At 43.5% G+C, this 6,000-nt stretch overlaps 1 long non-coding RNA gene across 1 annotated transcript in view; it reads left to right on the top strand.

The window, feature by feature from the left end:
- The first annotated feature begins 933 nt into the window (after positions 1-933).
- Positions 934-6,000, top strand: part of LOC148150519 (uncharacterized) — a 63,927-nt gene continuing 58,860 nt past the window's right edge. The window contains exon 1 of the long non-coding RNA XR_015751775.1: positions 934-1,255. This is a non-coding gene — a long non-coding RNA (uncharacterized LOC148150519). The remainder of the gene's footprint in view (positions 1,256-6,000) is intronic.

The following is a 6,000-nucleotide window of genomic DNA, read 5'->3' as shown; positions in this document are numbered from 1 at the left end:
AGCAGCAATGTTATCGCCACGTCCTCAGAATTCAATAAAAATACCTTTTGACAAATGCTAGCATTCGTTTTGAAGCCAGCTTCATAAGAATGCAGGCGAAGCTAATGTTAAATCAACTACAATGGACTGGACACAATGTCCTGTCTGTCAAAAAACAAATCTCCTGCCAAGGCCTGCTTTCTCAAAGCTCAAGGAAAACACCACAAGAACATTCTGCAGTTCTTCATAAAGCCAATCAGCATTGACATCAATGACTGGGAGGATCACCAATTGATTAAAATTGTAACATCTTGTCCATTGAGCTGTACGATGATTTGAATCTAAAAGCCTTAATGCTGAGGCTATAGGAGAGAAAAGGAGGCAAATCCTGAATTCTGGTTCCCAATGCCTCATGGGATAGCCCCATGTGCCTAGACATTAGTCGGTCAAGACCTAACCTGTTCAGTCACGTGATTACAGATGGAAGAAATGCATGACCCTGAGCAGACGTCACCCTCAGTTTGAGGTACATCTGATGATGCAGTATGAAATAGTTATAAGAATGGAAAAAGTGAATAGGGTGTGGAGGAATCCAATGCTACAACTCCTACAGCTTTGCCACCAGTGATCCTTCAAATTTCTTACCAACTGGGCGGGGAGGGAAATTTTGTAAAATTTTATATCAAATGCTGCCAAGTATTTAAATCAGCATTGATCTGCGTTTCAATTACTCAAATGGTGTGGTTCGGATCAGATACCGACTGCAGAAAACCCTTTTACAGGGGAAAACAAGCTCCACCTCGCACACTTAAACCAAAATAGGTCCCTTGTGGTATTTGAACAATTCATAAGTGGTTGGAAGCGAAGTGAAGTGAACTCCCAAAACCAGCACTGACTAATCTTAATAAAATTTGGATAACAGAACAGTCATCATCACAGTTTAGTCCATTACAAAGCAGGAAATGAGGTATTGGACCTCTGGAAAGAACAAGCTTTTCACTGTTGCATTCCACTCCAGTAACCTCAGCACGAAATACTTCAGAAAGAGTGAAGGAATGTTGCACTGTTGGAAAGTTTTTGTTTCTCATTTAAGACACCAAAATGGAATCGATCTGCCAGCTCTCAGATGAGTTTGATCCCACCACAAGAAAGGGAGCTGGAGACATTGGAGGTATTAACTCGGAGAATGAGTATCCCTCGGATCATGGAATGGGAAACACGGGAAGTCACTTGTGGCAAAGCCCACCTGTCGAATGAAAGGCTCTGAAGCACTAAGGTGAGAGTGGTCTGTGTTGAACAGGTTAAGGTGAAGTTGGTGACCCAGTACAGCCATCCTCCACTACTGGAACCTCAATTACAAACCTCACCTACACCAGTGGAGAGACATTAACAGTCCGACATATAGCGGAGGGATGTCCCAGTAACAAATTAAGTGGCAAACTAATTGCCTTAAAGCCAGTAAATGTGAGGGTTACCACTTAGAACTGAGGATTTGAATTCACTAAATAAATTACTAAATGATGAGAAATGTCCATGACTAAAAAAGGAAAAAACGTAACAAAGTCACGACATCATATTTCACCGAAATACCGGTCACTCAGTAATGGGTCACAGAGAAGCCCCTGGAGAGAAGCTGCCACTATTCCCAGAACTTTTACATGTCTTTGCACCCAGGGCCTGCCAACTCAGTGCAGCTGTGGATGACAAGAAATTTGTCAGCAATATTATCAGATAAAAATTGCTGCACAGGATTTTTGCTTTGTCTGGCCAATGTTCTCATCTCCTGAAGTTGTGGAGTCTTCAGATTTGGTTGCCATTGGTTCTGGTCACTGTCTAATAATTCACCTCATTTGCTAGTCTTGACCATCATAGGCAATGGGCTGTTTAACCTTTTGTCATTTATATAAATGATTTGGATGTGAACATAGGAGGTATGGTTGGTAAGTTTGCAGATGACATAAAATTGAAAATGTAGTGGACAATGAAGAAGGTTACCTCAGATTACAATGGGATCTTGATCAGACGGGCCAAAGGGCTGAACAGTGGCAGATGGAGTTTAATTTAGATTTTGGAAAGGCAAATCAGAGCAGGACTTATACACTTAATGGTAAGGTCCCGGGGAGTGTTAATGAACAAAGAGACCTTGGAGCGCAGGTTCATAGTTCCTTGAAAGTAGAATCACAGGTTGACAGGATAGTGGAGAAGGTGTTTGTATGCTTGCCTTTATTGATCAGTGCATTGAGCACAGGAGTTGGGAGGTCATGTTGCAGTTATACTGGACATTGGTTAGGACACTACTTGAATACTGTGTGCAATTCTGGTCTCTCTGCTATTGGAAGGATGTTGTGAAACTTGAAAAGGTTCAGAAAAGGTTTACAAGCATGTTGCCAGGCTTGGAGGGTTTGAGCTGTAGGGAGAGGCTGAATAGGCTGGAGCTATTTTTCCTGGAGTGTCGGAGGCTGAGGGGTGACCTAATAGAGGTTTATAAAATCATAATGGCATGTGTAGGGTAAACAAACAAGGTTTTTACCCCTGGGTGGGGGAGTCCAGAACAAGAGGGCATAGGTTTAAGGTGACAGAGGAAAGATTTAAAAGGAACCTAAGGGGCAATTTTCTATGCAGAGAGTGGTGCGTGTATGGAATGAGCTGTTAGAGGAACTGGTGGAGGCTGGTACAAATGCCACATTTAAAGGCATTTGGACAGGTATATGAATAGAAAGGGTTTACAGGGATATGGACCAATTGCTAGCAAATTGGACTAGATTTATTTTAGATATCTGGTTGGCATAGACGAGTTGGATTAGAGTGGTGCTAGAAAAGCACAGCAGTTCAGGCAGCATCCGAGGAGCAGGGAAATCGATGTTTCGGGCAAAAGCCCTTCATCAGGAAAAAGGCAGAGTGCCTGAAGGGTGGAGAGATAAATGAGAGGAGGGTGGGGGTGGGGAGAAAGTATCATAGAGTACAATAGGTGAGTGGGGTGGGGATGAAGGTGATAGGTCAGGGAGGAGGGTGGGAGAAGGTAGCAAAGAATACAATGGGTGAATGGGGGTGGGAGATGAAGGTGATAGGTCAGAGAGGAGGGTGGAGTGGATAGGTGCTACTCTTTGCTACCTTCCCCCACCCTCCTCCCTGACCTATCACCTTCATCCCCAACCCCATTCACCTATTGTACTCTATGCTACTTTCTCCCCATCCCACCCTCCTCTCATTTATCTCTCCACCCTTCAGGCACTCTGCCTCTTTCCTGATAAAGGGCTTTTGCCCGAAACGCTGATTTCCCTGCTCCTCGGATGCTGCCTGAACTGCTGTGCTTTTCCAGCACCACTCTAATCTAGAATCTGGTTTCCAGCATCTGCAGTCATTGTTTTTACATAGAAGAGTTGGACCAAAGGGACTGTTTCAGTGCTGTACATCTCTATGACTGTAAGATTACAGAAACCTCCATTAAAATAAGTCATTAACTAACTCCACGCCTTGGGAAATGTCTCATAGCAGAGAAAAGATGGATTGAGATGGACTTGTCAATACAACCAAAAGATGGTTGACAGTGAGGTCAGTGACGTTAGATCTAATTTACGAACGTATATTTGGGAGCTAAAAAATAAGAAGAATAACTTTTAATTTGTCTTTATTCTTTAATGGGATCTGGGTATTTTTACCTTGATGCTAGCAGTTATGAAGATGGATCACTAGACTCTCCACAGATGCTGCCAGATCTGCTGAACTTCTCCAGCAATTTTTATTTTTGGTTCAGATTTGCGGCATCCATAGTTCTTTGTTTTATTTCTGGGAGAAACTGTTCCTATTCAAGAACGTAACAACTTCTTTGTTTTACATTGTTATATGGGTCAATGTTTATTGACCAATCTAAATCGCGGTGAGCTGTCTTCTTGAACCACTGCAGTAGATATGATGTGGGCACACCACGGTGCTGTCATGGAGTTAGGATTTTGATCCAGCAACTGTGAAAGAACAGTGATATATTTCAAAGTCAGTATGGTATGAGACAGGAAAAGGAATTTGTGGGTGGCGGTGTTCCCAATTATTTGTTTCATTGTCAGTCTAGAGATCATGTATTTGGAAAGTACTGTCAAAGTAACCTTACTGAACTGCAGCAGTGCATCTGGGAGCTGTTACATACAGCCGCCAGTGCGCTTTGATGGTGAAGACAGGAAATACTGAAGGTGGTGGATTGTGTACCAATCAAGCAACAGATGGTTACCAATCAAGCAACTTATGGGAGTTGCGCTCATCCTGGCAAGTGGAAAATCTCCTATCACATTCCGATCTATGCCTCGAAGATAGGCACGAGGGCATCAATAAATGAATCAAACCTCTGAGCAGTTTAGATTACTTTACAGTGTGGAAACAGGCCCTTCGGCCCAACAAGTCCACACCGACCCGCCGAAGCGAAACCCACCCATACCCCTACATTTACCCCTTACCTAACACTACGGGCAATTTAGTATGGCCAATTCACCTGACCTGCACATCTTTGGACTGTGGGAGGAAACCGGAGCACCCGGAGGAAACCCACGCAGACACGGGGAGAACGTGCAAACTCCACACAGTCAGTCGCCTGAGGCGGGAATTGAACCCGGGTCTCTGGCGCTGCGAGGCAGCAGTGCTAACCACTGTGCCACCGTGCCACCCACATGCCACCGTGCCACCCACAATAGGAGTTCTGCTAGCCAGAATATTTACAGATCTGTTTCAGTCAGTACTGGACAACGGTAACTCCCATAACACCGATAGTAGGCAATAGGATGCCGATATTAGGCAATAGGATAGCAATAGTAAGAAATACGATGCTGACATAAGGAAATAGGATAGAAATATTAGGCAACAGGATGCTGATAGTAGGAAATAGGATTCCCATATTAGGCAACAGGATACCAATAATATGCAGCAGGACACCGATAATAAGCAATAAGATACCGATAGTGGGCAATAGGATACCAATAGTGGGCAATAGGATACTGATAATAGGCAATAGGAGACCGATAGTGGGCAATAGGATACTGATAATCGGCAACAGGATACTGACAATAGGAAATAGGATATCGATAGTTGGCAATAGGATACTGATTACAGGCAATAGGATACCGAGAGTGGGCAATAGGATACCAACAATAGGCAATGGGATACCGAAAGTGGGCAATAGGATACCGAGACTGGGCAATAGGATATCGCTAATAGGCAATAGGATACCAATAATGGACAATAGGATACCTATAGTGGGCAATAGGATATAGATAATCGGCAAAAGGATACCGATAGTGGGCAATAAGATGCCGATAATCGGCAAAAGGATACCGAGGGTGAGCAATAGGATACTCATACTTTGCAATAGGATACCGACAATAGGCAATAGGATACTGATAGTGGGCAATAGGATACCAATAATGGGCAATAGGATACCGATAGTGGGCAATAGGATACCGATAGTGGGCAATAGGATACCGATAATCGGCAATAAGAGACAGATATAGGCAATGTGATACCGATAATAGGCAATAGGATACCGATTTTAGGCAATGGGATACCGAGAGTGGGCAATAGGATACGAAGAGAGGGCAATAGGATAACAATAATAGGCAATAGGGTACTGATAATAGGCAATAGAATACTGATAGTAGGCAATAGGATACCGATAATCGGCAAAAGGATACCGATAGTGGGCAATAAGATGCCGATAATCGGCAAAAGGATACCGATAGTGGGCAATATGATACCGATAATTGGCAAAAGGATACCGATAGTGGGCAATAGGATGCCGATAATCGGCAAAAGGATACCGATAGTGAGCAATAGGATACTGATAATCGGCAAAAGGATACCGAGAGTGGGCAATAGGATACCGAGATTGGGCAAGAGGATACCAATAATGGGCAATAGGATACTGATAATAGGCAATAGGATACCGATAGTGGGCAATAGGTTACCAAAAGTGGCAATAGGAGACCCATAGTGGGCAATAGGATACTGATAATAGGCAATAGGAAACCGATAGTGTGAATA

This window comes from Chiloscyllium plagiosum, unplaced genomic scaffold (genome assembly GCF_037043375.1).
Source record: "Chiloscyllium plagiosum isolate Xiang-an unplaced genomic scaffold, Cpla_swu_hap1 HiC_scaffold_3, whole genome shotgun sequence".
Taxonomy (NCBI): Eukaryota; Metazoa; Chordata; class Chondrichthyes; order Orectolobiformes; family Hemiscylliidae; genus Chiloscyllium; species Chiloscyllium plagiosum.
Note: the sequence above shows the minus strand (reverse complement) of the source record. Positions and strands in the feature narration are given on the sequence as shown.